General features: G+C 41.4%; 1 protein-coding gene and 1 long non-coding RNA gene across 2 annotated transcripts in view; both read left to right on the top strand.

Moving 5' to 3' along the window:
* LOC119731337 (speract receptor-like) overlaps positions 1-15,371 on the top strand; it is a 29,374-nt gene that overhangs the window by 12,120 nt on the left and 1,883 nt on the right. The window lies entirely within an intron of this gene.
* Positions 4,719-12,670, top strand: LOC119731181. Its single transcript, XR_005271434.1, has 4 exons — positions 4,719-5,084; positions 7,559-7,780; positions 11,122-11,248; positions 12,580-12,670. It is a non-coding gene; the product is annotated as an uncharacterized LOC119731181 (long non-coding RNA).

The following is a 15,371-nucleotide window of genomic DNA, read 5'->3' as shown; positions in this document are numbered from 1 at the left end:
ATGCAGGAGAGCGTAATCTACATGGGACGTCGCATTTCTGCAAAAGGGATTCAGCCAACCGACGACAAGGTTGACGCGATACGCAACGCTCCAGTTCCACAGAATGTCACAGAGCTTCGCTCATGGTTGGGGATGGTCAACTTCCAAGCGCAGTTCCTTCCCAACCTGTCGACCATGGCCCATCCGTTAAACGAACTGCTCGGGGATTGTCCTTGGCAGTGGACGGATGAATGTACCAGGGCATTTGAGGCAGTGAAGGACGCCATCAGTTCAGACAAACTTCTCGCTCACTACGACCCAGCACTCCCTCTCGAGTTCGCAACGGACGCATCACCATATGGACTTGGAGCAGTCATGCTGCATGTGTATGCTGACGGCTCCAGACATCCTATAGCATATGCTTCACGCTCACTCAATAAACATGAGAAGGGCTACGCGCAACTGGACAAGGAGGCCCTGGCAATCATGTTCGGTCTCAAACGCTTCCGCACATATCTCTACGGAAGGAAATTTACCATACGGACTGATCAAAAGCCATTGGAGCGCATCCTTGGTCCAAGACGTCGATTCCAACCCTTGCAGCACAATCTTCAGCAATGGGCTGTAATGTTGTCCGCATTTGACTACAACTTGCAGTTCATTCCATCTTCGCAGAATGTGCTTGCGGATGCGCTCTTACATCTCCCATTACCCACAATGGAGGAGGACGATGAAGACGCTATCTACAACATCGAAGACAAACGCCTCGATAGCCTACCAGTAACCAGTAAGGAGATCTCACAGGCTACAAGAACTGATCCTGTGCTTTCGCGCGTGTTAGAGTTCACTAAAAGTGGATGGCCAGCAGAGGTAAGGGACGAACGCCTCAAACCTTTCTTCAATCGCAGACACGAACTATCCACGGAACAGGACTGTTTGTTGTGGGGATTAAGAGTTGTGATACACTACAAGTACGAGAAGTTCATTCTGGGTGAGTTACATGATGCGCATCCAGGAATTGTCAGGATGAAAGAAATTGCACGAAGCTACGTTTGGTGGCCTAACATCGATCGCGACATCGAACAGACTGTTCGTCTCTGTGCTAGCTGTCAACAGACTAGACACCTTCCAGCTGTGGCACCCCTAATGCCATGGGTGTGGCATAGCTCTTCATGGCACAGAATTCACATCGATTTCGCGCAGAAAAAATGGTCACGATTTCCTGATCGTCATTGACGCATACGCAAAATGGCCAGAGATCTTCCACATGAGTAGCACCACCGCGAATGCAACCATCACGGTGCTGCAAGACTTATTCAGCAGGTATGGCATCCCCTACCAACTTGTCAGTGACAATGGACTGCAATTCACAAGTGAGGAGTTCCAATGGTTCCTCAACGGTGAATGGCGTAAAACACGTAAGAGTTGCACCGTACCACGCCGCAAGTAATGGTGCAGCAGAACGAATGGTTCAATCCTTCAAACGCGCTCTCAGCTCAAGCAAATCGAGTGTTCGGAGTTTGCAACAACGTATCGACAGTTTCCTGTTGACATATCGCACTACGACACATGCAACAACCGGTCGTACTCCTGCGAGTTTGTTCCTAGGACGCGAACTGCGTACTCGTTTGTCCTTGCTACGCCCGGACGTTGAACGCAAGGTGGTCAACATGCAGAGCAACCAAAAGTTGCACCACGACAAACAGACCCAACTCCGCGAGTTCTATGCGGGGGAGGATGTGTTGGTTAAGGATTTCCGCTGCAAAGAGACTTGGTGGCTGGCCACAGTCGCAGAGCGCACAGCCCCAAAGTCTTATGTGGTAATTTTGCAGGATGGTCGAGTGTGGAAAAGACACGTGGATCAGATGAGAAGAGCAGAACGGTCTACATCCAGTCATTCTCAGAACTCAAGGAATGGGATGCACACCTCAGCTCACCAAGATACTGATATGTCTGACCTAGCATCCATTCCGGTGTTTATCCCTACCGCTGAGACAGCTCCAGTCGTTGGCTCGCAAATTCCTCAGACAGAACGTACACACGCGCCACCCTCAAACATCACAAGTGGTGAGCAGACTTCACAATCGGCGACACCGACCGTAACCGCAGATTCCAGTGCTTCACCCAAACCCCTACGTCGTTCGTCAAGGGTCAGCAAACCCCAGACAGACTCATTGAGACTATGGAATAACCTAACTGTTGTTCGCAGAGGCCGGCATGAGAGTTAAAATGTGCATGTACTGCACTTTGAGTTGTTACAGTTGTGTTAATGTTTATCTTGTTACTCAAGTTGTTTAAACAAGTTTTTAGAGTTGCAGTTTTGAAACAAACAAAAAAGGTTGCAGTTGAAATTGTACGGTATTGGAATGTCATGGGTGTAAAAAAACCCAAAAAACTAACAAACAAGCAAGCAAACAAGAAGGAAATCCTAAGGGAAGTTCCGTTTATTCAAATTAAGGGCAGGAAGAGAAAAAAGCCATTGCTACAATGTACCTTGTCTAGGGACTTGGATTTAATTATGGAAAAAAGGATTTTCTTTGTTTTGAACTTTGGTTTTCTTGCAACAAGTGTTTGTAGGATTAGCATTTTTTGTGTAAGGTGTGACATTGTTTTTATAGACAGAATTTTCAGTCGAGGACATTTTCATAGGGTTGAAAATGATATTTGTGTGTGTGTGTACAGCTTCCATATTAAGGGGGGAGAGGATGTAGTGTATGCAGACTGCAGTGATCTATTTATAGTAGTGCAACCAGTGTATGACGTCATTTGTTAATCGTCTGTACATTCTAGTACGTGTGTGCTGGAATTTACTACCTTAAGGAGACATGCACACAATAGGGAACAAAAGATTGTATACGTCTCCGCAAGAACATTCTATAGATGAATACGTCTCCACAATTTCACGAAATAGATATATGGATTTACTCAAAAACTAGTAATTTCCAAGGTGGGTTGATGTGTCGCAAATGGAAGAGTTTTAGAAAAGGGATATTTAGTCCAAATTTCAGCCCAGGAAATTAATTCTGGTTAAAATTAGAGCATTTTGAAACTTCAATTTCAAACTCGAAACTTTACTACACGAGAACAAAGAAATGTCTCCACAAGGATACAAATTCCAGAATGTGTGTACTCTAGTGTGTTATGGCATGACATGGAACGTGAATACAATACGAAGCAACCAGAAAAGTATCCCTAATCTCAGTCTCTCCTTAATCGGGTGTTATTGACGTACGAACACAACAATTATCATTCGTAACTACCAGCATCAACTAAAACCTCGTTGATTGTGGGCGGGCGTAAGATGGGTGGCGAAAACAAAGAACAGCGATTAGTGTGCAGTGTTTAATTAACAACGGACTTATCTCTCAGTTAGTTCAATTCACCGCCAGTTCAAGTGACCGCTACCCGAGATATCGTAGTGCGGTCCTTTAGATGTTGAAAACAGTCTTGATTCTCTGAAATGATGGTGTTGGATCGGGGAGAAATCTTGGCACACTTAGGCACACCACACAGAGATGAAGAGGAGTCATTGCTTGCTTCGCATAAAGTGTCACATGTCAGTTGAAGGACATTAATGTTGCTTCTTTTTAAGCGTTTCCGCGAATTCCTTGACCGTCTCGCGCAGTCGCTACACACATGGGCGAATAAACGCGTTGTGGCCCGCAGGAGAGTAATAAGTGTGCAACGGCCAATTTTTATTGTGACTTGTTTATCGCGGTATGGATGTTGCGAAGTCAATCCTTTGTTCATCACTTCAGGCTTAAGGTATACTGTACCAATAATGATACCGCGCCATTATTCGAAGGTTTTCATGTCTTGGCTGAAAGGAATCAATTTACTTATTAATAATTCATTATTGCATGAAGTTAGAAAATATCTCAGTTCCATGTGCCTGTGTGTACTTTATGGAGACTTCAATTATTTTATAATGATGACGTCATGCACGCAAAGTTAGAAACTATGACAAAACGCGTAGGGTTCTCATCTTAAGGTTCGTGGTTCGAGTTCTCTCCTGGTCCTCATTTTTTCCTTTTTTTTTGCACACTCTTCGATTGTTCCCCCTTATTATAACTGTGAGGCGGCCCTATTGTTTAATTGAGATTCGAATTTCACAGCAGAAAAGCTTTTTTCTTTTCTGAATCGAGGTTTGTGGTTCGATTCCTGTCCTGGTCTTCATTTTCCCCCTTTTTTCAACAGTTTTCGACTTTTCCCTTTAATTGTTATTATTAAAGTCGGATTTGAATTTGATAGCAGAAAAAAATCCAGAAATACAAGCGTGCAGTCACGTGCACGGCTTCTGCTCTTCTGTTCTACAAACTTTCAAGTTCATGGCCCACAATAATTGCTCTAATAGCAAAGTATATTTGAGGGTACACAATTGTGATTTGGCTCGCGTAGGCAATGATGGGCCACTTTAATTACAGGTCTGCACCCCTCGTAGTCTCGCACCACATAAATAGTGGTCTCGATCTCCACCACCAAACTCATTTTGGGGGACAACAACTCAAGAAAAACATGATGTATTAGCAGTATTACATTGAATTTTCATACACTTATTTGTCATAATGTTCAACATTACGAGATTTAATTTCATAAGAAACCGTCGAACAATGGAGCTATTATGAGCGCTACAAATACGATCCGAATGGTAGTCAACGTCGATTTTTCGCGTTTAAAACACTACATTGTTGCGATCATATTATATTTGTTGTTTCATGTTTTCACATGATATTCAATCTCCTTATGTAACACATCGTGGAAACTCAGTGCGCGAAATTTCAATGTAATACATAGTTGTATTTATTGAGTAGTTGATCGAAAACGAGTTTGTCATGATGCGCGTTGTACGTGGAGACTACTATTTATGTGGCGCGCTTTCTATTGAACGAAACCTAGACAGACACACGTGTGCAGCGGCTGCGAGTTTACTTTGCGCTCCCTTATTCTCGAAAGAACTGTCGGTTGTTGTTTGACGGTTTCTCACGAAAAGGAATTCTCCTTATGTTACACATCAAGACCGATCACTGGCCGAACTTACAGCAAAGACTGGCGTCTTTGCTGTAAGTTCTTTTGGAAAACCGTCGTAATTCGTCAGTCCTCTGAAGGTACGGAATTCAACGGTTTTTGCTATTCCTATGGAAACATGCATTGTCAGCCTGGTTATTCATATTGGTCAAGACCCCATTGGTTTGTACACAGTATGCCAGGAGGTGAGATACAAACATTTTGACCATTGGTGACCTCTTAAATAGTACGAGGGTTAAGCAAGCGATCACACTTCTGTAGCTCAGATAAGTGGGGTGATTTTTAAATGACAAAATAATTTTGTTCTGAATTGATTTTCGGCTTCCCTACAATTTGTAGCAATGGGACCATCCATTCCACCCCCAGGCCACATGTCATGCATGTAGTGCAGAGTTAGTCCAGTATTTCAGCTGCATTTATGGGGCTAACAATCTGACAAAAAGCACTTTTTTTCGGCACCATCCGTGATAGCCAGCCCCACAAATGTGGCCAATTTGCTGTACTACCTCCGTAAATATAGGCCACACTTGGAACATGTACCCGAACATAGAACTTTGTCAAGTTTTGATTTTCATATTTAGACTTTGTAGTTTATTTATGCTTTAGAACCCTCTTATACTAGCTATAGAAAAGAAGTTAGGCATTTTTCAGACGTCATTTCGATAATGCAAATGTGTGCAAAGTGCAAACAAACTAGAATTACACAATCAGTGACAATCAAAATGAGCATACATGTAACAATTATGACAATTAGCCGCCGATGTTGCCCGTTGCCATCATGAATATTATCAACCTTAAGCGTCATCATTCTTGGTATTTCCTAACCTTTATACTTTAGGTCAATTTTATAGACAATATCTTGCTCTTTCCAGCAATACCAAACACAACACTTGTAAATTATGTCGAAGAAAAAGTTTATACGAAGAAATAAAACTCTCCAAATTCAAGGTAGTTTGTTTGATTTTTTGCTTTAAAAATACAGAATTTTAATATGCAACCTTCATTAGCACCTTCTGGCACCATGCACTGGAAAATTTGGGGTTTTCTGATCCGACATACATGGTTCATATTTTTAGTGGCAAAACTGGTGTCGCAGTGTATCACAAAGGGGGTGATACATGTACGTGGGTGTACATGTAGCAATGTGGGCCGGCAGAAGTCAAAGGGCGTGGCCGGCCAGCGCTGCGCCAGTGCGGACCACATAATCTTAACACAATGATTCACTTAACTTTGTCAAACTGTTACGTATTGAACACACATATCGCACACCTATGTTTCCTTTGTCAATTCTCTGTCAATTGAGTACCAAATATGTTTCATTCTCTGCCTGCTAGAATAGTTAATTGACTTGAATCACACCCCCTTACATGCCTATTATTAGGGTTGTCTGATTTAAATCGCGTTGATTTAATTCACCGATTTAAATCCCAATTTTAATTCTTGTCGCAACATTGTTGTGTTATATTGTGACATATGTACCGGTATACTCACATGGTGATTTTATCAATTATTCCTTCTGTTTGTACTCACTCTAAAATGGATCTCCTTATTTGTATTTTTATTCAATTTAAAGCAAAGCACTCAGAGTGTGCAAACCTACATGTACCAACATGACCAAGGATAAACAATTCCCCGCCTTATTGTCAGTTCACCCGAAAGAAATACTCGCATTTATGGTGAAAAATCCTTTAAAAAAATCCTACATGCAGACCCAAAACAAATCCTTTAACTCAAACATTTTGTGTACATGTATGTATGCCTGTGTCGGTCTACCTTTCCACTCCCCCATTGTATAAAATGGTCTAGTCCATTGACCTGTGTGGTTAGATTAGGTGGGTGATAAGGGATACAGGGTCACCGGGTCAGTGCCACGCACAAGAAGAGGGTCACGCAGGGTGATCTGTTGAAAGTTTTCCATCTGATGGGTGAAAAAATCTGTAAAAAAAATCCTGCATCCAGATGAACATGTAGACTATCTGGATCACTTCCAAAATCCAATCGATTTGTACTTTACCAAAGACCACTCCCGCAAAAACTTTCATGAAAATCCGTCCATAACCAACAAACCAACCAAATCACAAACCAATTAACCCTTACCCTACTAGACCCTCCAACGCATGCCAATATGTGCCTCAAGAAAATCTCCTATGTTTTTTGCATGGCCCTCCAATATCTGCCATGTCATTTCAAGGGTAACTGGACAGGCACTCCAATACATGCCACAGAGAACAATGAGAGTCCTCTGATAACAAAGTGAGTGCCCCCAGCTGGTCAGTATCAGGCACCCTCCAGGGCCTCCAACTCCTGCCAATTGGAGCCTTCACTGTTAAGACAAACTATCTGCCAATAAACTGCAGCTGGAGGGCATTGGCATAACCAACTGACTTGCAGTAAACTACCCTCAGAGAGTAAGGGTTAACGCCGGTGCAAACATAGCCTCCTTGGCGGAGCTACGTAATAAGTTTTTGGATAAACGTTATGAAATTGAAAATGTTGCTCAAGAAAATGAAATTGACACTTTATTAATTGAATAGATGTTAATTTTTCTTTTTAGGTTTCAAAGCCAGTTCCCTGGCCGCAGCCTGGGCCTGCATGAGGAGTTCAGCCTGGTGGAGGTGCTGAAGGCCGTCATGATGCAGCGTGGACTTGGGCCGTAAGATGAGCGAGTTGGAGAAAAAGCTGAAGTGCCTGCAGATGCAGCGCAAACTTGTACAAGTAGAGCAAGGTGGCAAAAACGAAGACGAAAATCCACAAACTGAGCACCATCAAACCATCGGTAAGCCTGTTATACCCAAAATATGGCAGTGGTCCCAACTGTAGTCCAAAATATGGCAGAGGTTCCAACTATAGCCCAAAATATGGCAGTGGTCCCAACTGTAGCCCAAAATATGGCAGTGGTCCCAACTATAGCCCAAAATATGGCAGTGGTCCCAACTATACATGTAGCCCAAAATATGGCAGTGGTCCCAACTATAGCCCAAATAATGGCAGTGGTCCCAACTATAGCCCAAATATGCAGTGGGTCCCAACTATAGCCCAAATTATGGCAGTGGTCCCAACTATAGCCCAAAATATGGCAGTGGTCCCAACTATAGCCCAAATATGGCAGTGGTCCCAATTGTAGCCAAAATATGGCAGTGGTCCCAACTGTAGCCCAGATTATGGTAGTGGTCCCAACTGTAGCCCAAATTATGGCAGTGGTCCCAACTATAGCCAAAATATGGCAGTGGTCCCAACTGTAGCCCAAAATATGGCAGTGGTTCCAACAGTAGCCCAGATTATAGCAGTGGTCCCAACTGTAGCCCAATTTATGGCAGTGGTCCCAACTACAAATTATGGCAGTGGTCCCAACTATAGCCCAAAATATGGCAGTGGTCCAAAGTATAGCCCAAAATATGGCAGTCGTCCCAACTATAGCCCAAATATGGCAGTGGTCCCAACAATACAATGTAGTTGGGGTGATGTCATACTTGGGGCATTTCACCTCTAAACCCTTCAATAAGAACATATTTCATGTTGCTGTGAAGCACACAACTTTGCTGAACAATGAATCAGAGTTGTAATGACTCAAGTCAATGATTTACAATGTAATTGACTCGACTCAGGTCCCAATGGGTAATTGACTCGACTGGACTCGAGTCTCTCATCAGTAGACTCGACTTTACTTGAGTCGAAGGTTAATAAAACTTGAGTCCTAACACTGTGCGAACATTACAAAGTTTTATATTCACATTACCGTCGAGTTGTTGCCGTTTATCGCGTACAAATACATGTATACGCCTCAGGCCAAAAAAAAAAGTTCTGCTTTCAACCGGAAGCAGATTTTTTTTTTGTAGGGAAACCCCCTATCTACCCTATTCTGACAGCCCCTACCCTAATCTTGTTATGGGAAAAATGACAAAAAAACACCAAAAACCATCAATCTCTGCCTTTAACCCATGACTACACGCAGACTCCTCCATATGATCGTACCAAAAAATATTGGCCAAAAAAAAGTCCCTACCCACATGTACCTACCCTATTTTCGAATGACATGTAATTGGAAGCAGAATTACTTTTTTTCTTTTGGCCTTATCACGGACTCCCAACTCGTGTACTATATGTAGCGCACAAATTACTATCCCGAAACCAGAGTTTTCCCAATTCTTGGTTTCATCTTCGGCTTCGGGCGATTTCCTAAGCCCTTGATGAAACTCCAACTAAATTTATGTTTTCAAATTTTGTTTGATATTTTCTATATAATCAGAAACAGTTTCAAATGTTGCAATTTGTCAGCGTAAAAAATATTTCAGACCTGAATCCAAACCAGAGATGAAACCGGAGTTCACTTCATGTTAATTGGTACGCAGATCTTTGGTAGAAACGTCTAGCAGAAACTGTCTATTGGGTACCATGCAGCGTTTTTTAAGTCTTTGGATTTCATTACAAACTTGTGCCTTGTGTTCTTTCTTCCATTCTGTAATTTATTAGATGTTGTTCAAATATCACTGACTTAAGCCGGCCTCAGGTCGACCTGCGATTTGCTTGCGCCATGACGGAACCGTCGGCATCAAGCAGAAAAATAATACTCAGATCACAAAACTGAGAAATCGTGTGATTCTCTTGCACAAGCGGCATCCCGATTAAATAATCGCAATTATTAACTGACATATATCCTAGTCATTTGATTGGTGGAACTCACATATATGTGACATTCGTTATTGCTCCATTCACGCCGCCGGTCTCAAAAAGTACTATCCGCCCATGGGGAGTGGGAAATACTATTCAACAGTTAGGATCATGAGGCGGTATTTGTGTGCAAATGCATGCTGGTGTGCGCGTTCAGCGTTGCGCGTAGCGCGTATTGTTCCAAAGAGCCAGCGCTACAGCGTTGGGTTCAATCATTTTCGTGAAGGGGTATTTGGAAGAGAGAAATACATTTTCCCTCAGTTTCTATTGCAAAAAAGTTCAAATATATCAAATGACAAGGATCTATATGTCAGTTATATAAAACAAATATTGAGTGGCTTTAAATTGTGAAATGGGAGGAATATTATCGCTCAGTAACATCTGGACTTTTCCAGTTCACTCGGCTTCGCCTCGTGAAATGGAAAAGTCCAGATTTTACCTTGCGATAATATTCCTCCCATTCCACGCTGAGCCACTCAATATTTGTATACCATGCTCAAAATTGCTCATGTCACCTTGACGCGACGATCCACCACGATTCCACAGCATAGACAGTCATAGACAGACTTTACCAATAAGGGAGTAATGTGTTTGGCTGGCTCGGCTCGAGCCATTACCAGCGCGCATTCCCCTGATACGGTCTTAAATGTACTTGTGGTATTCCATTCACAAATAGCTTTGAGTCAAAAAATCGGCACAAGTCAAACAATTATATATTTCCGATGATTTTGTTGAACAGTTTTATTTAATTTTTTTCTAAACACCCCTCTAGCTATGGTATGGAATATCCTCTCGTGAGTAGGTAAACAATTGCCTTATATGGTGATTGACGCACGTGTGCTGCGTACTACGTGATGTTGCGCAGAACGTGCGGAGTGCCAGAGTAGTGTGCTAATTGGCTAATTGGAAAGGATGATCTTGATGCGCACACGATCGCAACGTCATCATAGAAGTTGAAATTTTTCTTCTCTTGCTACTGTTGATTTTTTTTTAGACCCGACTAATTCCTATCGTGTTAATATCGTCGCAGTTACACTCAGGTCGCAAAAATTGGTGACTGAAATCTTCCCGCCGGTGGTAGCTCAGGCACAGCTTGATCCTGAAAAGTCGGTCGTCAACTGATCTTTGTCAGTCGCAAGGTCGACCTGAGGCCGGCTTTAAATTGACTAGAGCACAGATTCTACTTGACTCGATTCGACCACACACTGTTACTCCACTCGACTGGATTTGACTCAAGTCACTTCCTTAAAATGACTCGACTCGACTCAAGTCACAACATTCAGTGTCTCGTTACAACGCTGCAAAGAATAGAATTTGTTCATTGTTTAGCAGATGCCGGTTACCAGCTTCATTCCCATGTGATTTATCTTGCTTGGAACTAGTTCTCTTGCACAATTGTTGTCTTGGTAATTTTTCCCATAGATGATGATTTTTCTGCCATGTTCACAGGAATTGTGAGGATCTGACCAGCCCCGAGGTGGACCGTGTCATCGTCCAGCGACTGAGGGTTGATGAAGTCATTGACGTCCTTTACGGCAAGCTGATGACCTGTTGATCATCAAGGGAATGCGAGACAGTAAGTGATTCCATTTGTGTAGCAGTTCAAGAACGCATAACCAACAAATTTAACAAGCTGTATCTCTGTTAAATTTACAAACTTCAAATGGGCATAATATCACCTACATTGTAGGAAAGTCCGTTTAGAAAATAAAAAGGTCATTGTAAAAAAAGGGAAGATCTTTATTTTAAAGGCATATAGGATCATTTGATATTCATGACTTTGTTCGTTTTCAAATAATAAGACCATTCAAAATCAAAAGAAGAATGTTGAATGCCTAACCTATTGAAGTTTCAGCTCAGTGATACCATTTCCCCCCTAGAAAACAGTAAAAAAAAAAAAAAAAAAAAGTGCTCAACCTTTTGATCATGAAACATAATTTGTGTGTTTGTAACTCTTTCTTCAAAAATGAGTCGATTGACTGATCGTTGGAAATCCCCTACATTACTCGGTTTTCTAAATGACAGCAAGACAGACGGAATTATTTTGTGGGGTGTAAAAGTTAATACCGCGGTATGCAACATTTGCAACAATCAAAAAACAAAATTACTAAATTATTATGAAATTTCAGTGATAATAGTCTCAAGTGTCCTATGAAATCATGGCACCTAGTGTGCTGTCATTTTCCAGAAAAGTGGAATTTTTGTATCAATTGTCCAATGATTGTTGGCCGACCATCATTGAAAAACCTGACTGTTTTCAATACTGCCCCCAATTTGCCAATTATAGTTAGTACCATTTTGTTTGCAATCGGTTACACATCTGTGAGTGCGAGCAATTAAGCCAGCTAGTCTGGTTCCCTGACCCTATCGGTACAATTCCCTGACGCCTATAAATTGCTCTGTTTTGTCTGAAGTAGGGTGAGGAAACCATACTACACAAGACAGCATTTTTTTTCTGGTTTTCCCAGCATCTATGAACACAAAAACTTTAAATAGGTCAGTGTTTAAATACTTGCTTTAAAAATACTTACTCCCCAATCCTCTATATATGAAAATTACAGCAAAGAAAATTTTGTACGGTATAACGTACATGTTTGTACCGGTATGTCACGTTTAAAAACCAGTCTGATCTGATTAAATGCAAATGATCCTATACGCCTTTAACATTATTTTTAAAACCTGTTAAAATAGCTTTTCAGAAGAGTCGTATTTGATTCAGTAAAAGACGATTTGATTGTACTCAATTTCATTGGCTTGTTGTGCCCATGTTTAGGTAATGTTTTGCTCCAGATCGATTCACTTGAAATCATTTATGTCTTTATGAATGGGTTAAACTGCTTTATTAGAAATCCAAATGCAGAGTTCCAAGCCACCTGACACCGAGTGTTCCTTCTTGGTTCTCCCCAGCTTTTCTCTCATGAGTCCGTCGCAAGCCTCTCCCCAGCAGGGCGCACTAAATCCTCCAACGTCTCCTGAGTCGTTTCGTCCAAGACACCAACTAGACACCAAAACGGCCCCGCTGATGGCGATCCATGATGTCCAATGCATCAATGATGACTCCAGTGCTTACTTACGCTTCTTCGGCGGCTACTCTTTGTTCTAGGCATGGGAGAGCTCGGGAAGGGGGCGGAGTTTGAGGCTCTGGAAGGGAGGGAGATCTTGAACAGTCTGCTGTGTGTATCGACGTCAAGCTTGATGGGCTGGAGTCTAGCAAACATGGAACCATGCTGTGCCAGTTGCTGGAAAGGGCAAACATGCCCAGAGAACTCAACAAGTAAGTTTTACTCACATCTTGTGTTTATTTGGCAATTTATATCCACATAGTTCCGACTGGCGAACAAGAGTCAAGCCATCCCAAAAATCAGTAAGCCCAACTAGATTTTCATTTCACTAAGGTGAAATTACCATTGAACAGATAATTACCAATCACTGACCATGTTTGTCCAAACAAATTTTACACTAAAAGTGTAAGATGGCGGCTCAAAACTGAGTTTTTATCCAACAGTCGTGAATTTTATCCTCATGTCTCAGACAGGCAAACCTGCTGTAGATTTGCAGCAGTTTTGCATTAGGTTCAGCTCATGAGTAGTTCTGAGTATCACCCGTTCTAGCCTAACTCCTTCAAACCTAGGAATGCAAATGTGTGCTGTGCCATGAGCTAGTCAATCAGAGTCAACGTTAAATCAGGACGTTATTTCATTCCGAAATCTTGACAACATGTACAAGTGTGATTGGTTGATTCCGATGCAGTGTTTTATACTAAAACAACGGCCGGGCCTAGATCTATAGAATCTAGACAAGCTTGGGGTGTATCGCGTACATAACACAGGGTGCCTGACCACAGCCTTGTGTGTGCTCAATTCACAGCGTATCCCATGTTGTGTCTGGAGGTTTTTTTTAATATGGTATATGATGCGACAATTGGTGAATGACCGAAGGCCTGATATAGAAAGTGCCCTCTGATTGGTCCAAATCTAGAGGTGTTGCATAATTAATCAGCGAATCTGCTCAAATATTATATACTAGCTCATGAGTGGATTTACGTCTAAAATCAAGATGTGCCATGGTCTTTCAAATGCCACTTAGAAGTTGAGTCGCTGTTCCAAATTGTTTTAAAAGTGTAGCCAGGTTTTTGTACTATGCCAAAACAAAACGAGCACAAATGGCCATTTGATTTATGTTTTAAAGTATTGAAGGTCAATGTCAAAAGAAGAGCAAATCATTCTAACTTGAAATTTCGGATGGGACACATGGTTGAGTCAAAGTCAAAATCGCCTGGTGCAGAAATAACTTCTGTAATTAGGCCACAGTTGGGAACACATTGGAACACACAGTGCTCCAAAAGAAGCTTATGGAATTGGAACATTTCAACTTTTAAGATGTGCCCTAACTTGAACCAAAGATAACTATTCAATACTACAGGAGCAGAAAAATAAAGAACTAAGCTTTCAGTCCCAAGCATTTGAAGTATCACATGGAAACAAATTTGTGGCAAGTTTTGTAAAATCACAGTTACCAGAGATACAGAGAAAATGTTGTTTTAAATGAAACTTTTGTTACTTTTTTCCATTCAGATTGATGAGAATGAGGTTGATCACATTGTCAACAAGGAGTGTGAAAAACTGGACAAGAGACTTGGAGAGGGGGCCAAGGTGAGCTTGCCGACACCCAAGATTTGCAGAGGGCAGAACTGGACTTGGCTGTTTTGGGCAGAGATGTAACCAGATCAGTCACGTTGAATAGATTTGAGACTGAATGACTCTTAGTTAACTTGTGATGACTTGTGACTGATTTTGTAAACAGTTTGGCTTAAGGCTCGACTAGGTAGTCTTGTATTTTCCAGTTAAACATTTATTTGCGGTAATTTTTCTTGGTCATATGCGAGACCCTGTCGATGCAAACTTGCAATTTACACATTCATTTTGAAACAATACACCCAAGAAGTCTGACATCATGCAAGTCGTCTAAGTGGTAAGTCTAAACAATGTCTTGTTCGCCACTTTTACCTTCGGATTTGCACAGGCATAAGTTGAACGTGTTTTGATAAAAAGTAAATGGTAAGCCCTTATCGTATTGAATTTGTGATAAAAACTTAACTTTCCCCATTTTTTTAAAAATGCAAGGCTAACCCTTACCGTATTGAAATTTTGATGAAAATTTATGTTCGTGCTATTTTTTGATAAAACTACCGAACAAACTAAGTTTGTTTTTGGCCCCTTTTTGATAAAAATGCGAGGCTAATCCTTTTACAGTTTTGAATATCTGATGAAAAGTTAACTTTTGACCAGTTTATGATAAAATTCAAGGCTAACCACGAACCGGTTCGAATATGTGATAATATTCTTTTTGTCCCTTTTTGATAAAAATGAAAGGCTAATCAACCCACACCCTTTGAATTTGTGATAAAAACTTTTTTGCCTGTTTTTGAAAAAAAAATGCAAGGCTAACCCCTTACCGTTTTGATTTTGTGATAAAACGTAACTTTCCCCCATTTTGATAAAAATGCAAGCTAAACCCTTGCGTTTTGATTTGTGATAAAACTTAACTTTCTCCCATTTTGATAAAATGCAAGGCTAACCCCTTACCAGTTTGAATTTGTGATAAAAACTTAATTTTCCCCCATTTTGATAAAAATGCAAGGCTAACCCCTTCATTAGCCCTTACCGTTATGAATTTGTGATAAAAAGTTAACTTTCCCC

Source organism: Patiria miniata, unplaced genomic scaffold (assembly GCF_015706575.1).
Source record: "Patiria miniata isolate m_02_andy unplaced genomic scaffold, ASM1570657v1 HiC_scaffold_23, whole genome shotgun sequence".
NCBI lineage: Eukaryota > Metazoa > Echinodermata > Asteroidea > Valvatida > Asterinidae > Patiria > Patiria miniata.
Note: the sequence above shows the minus strand (reverse complement) of the source record. Positions and strands in the feature narration are given on the sequence as shown.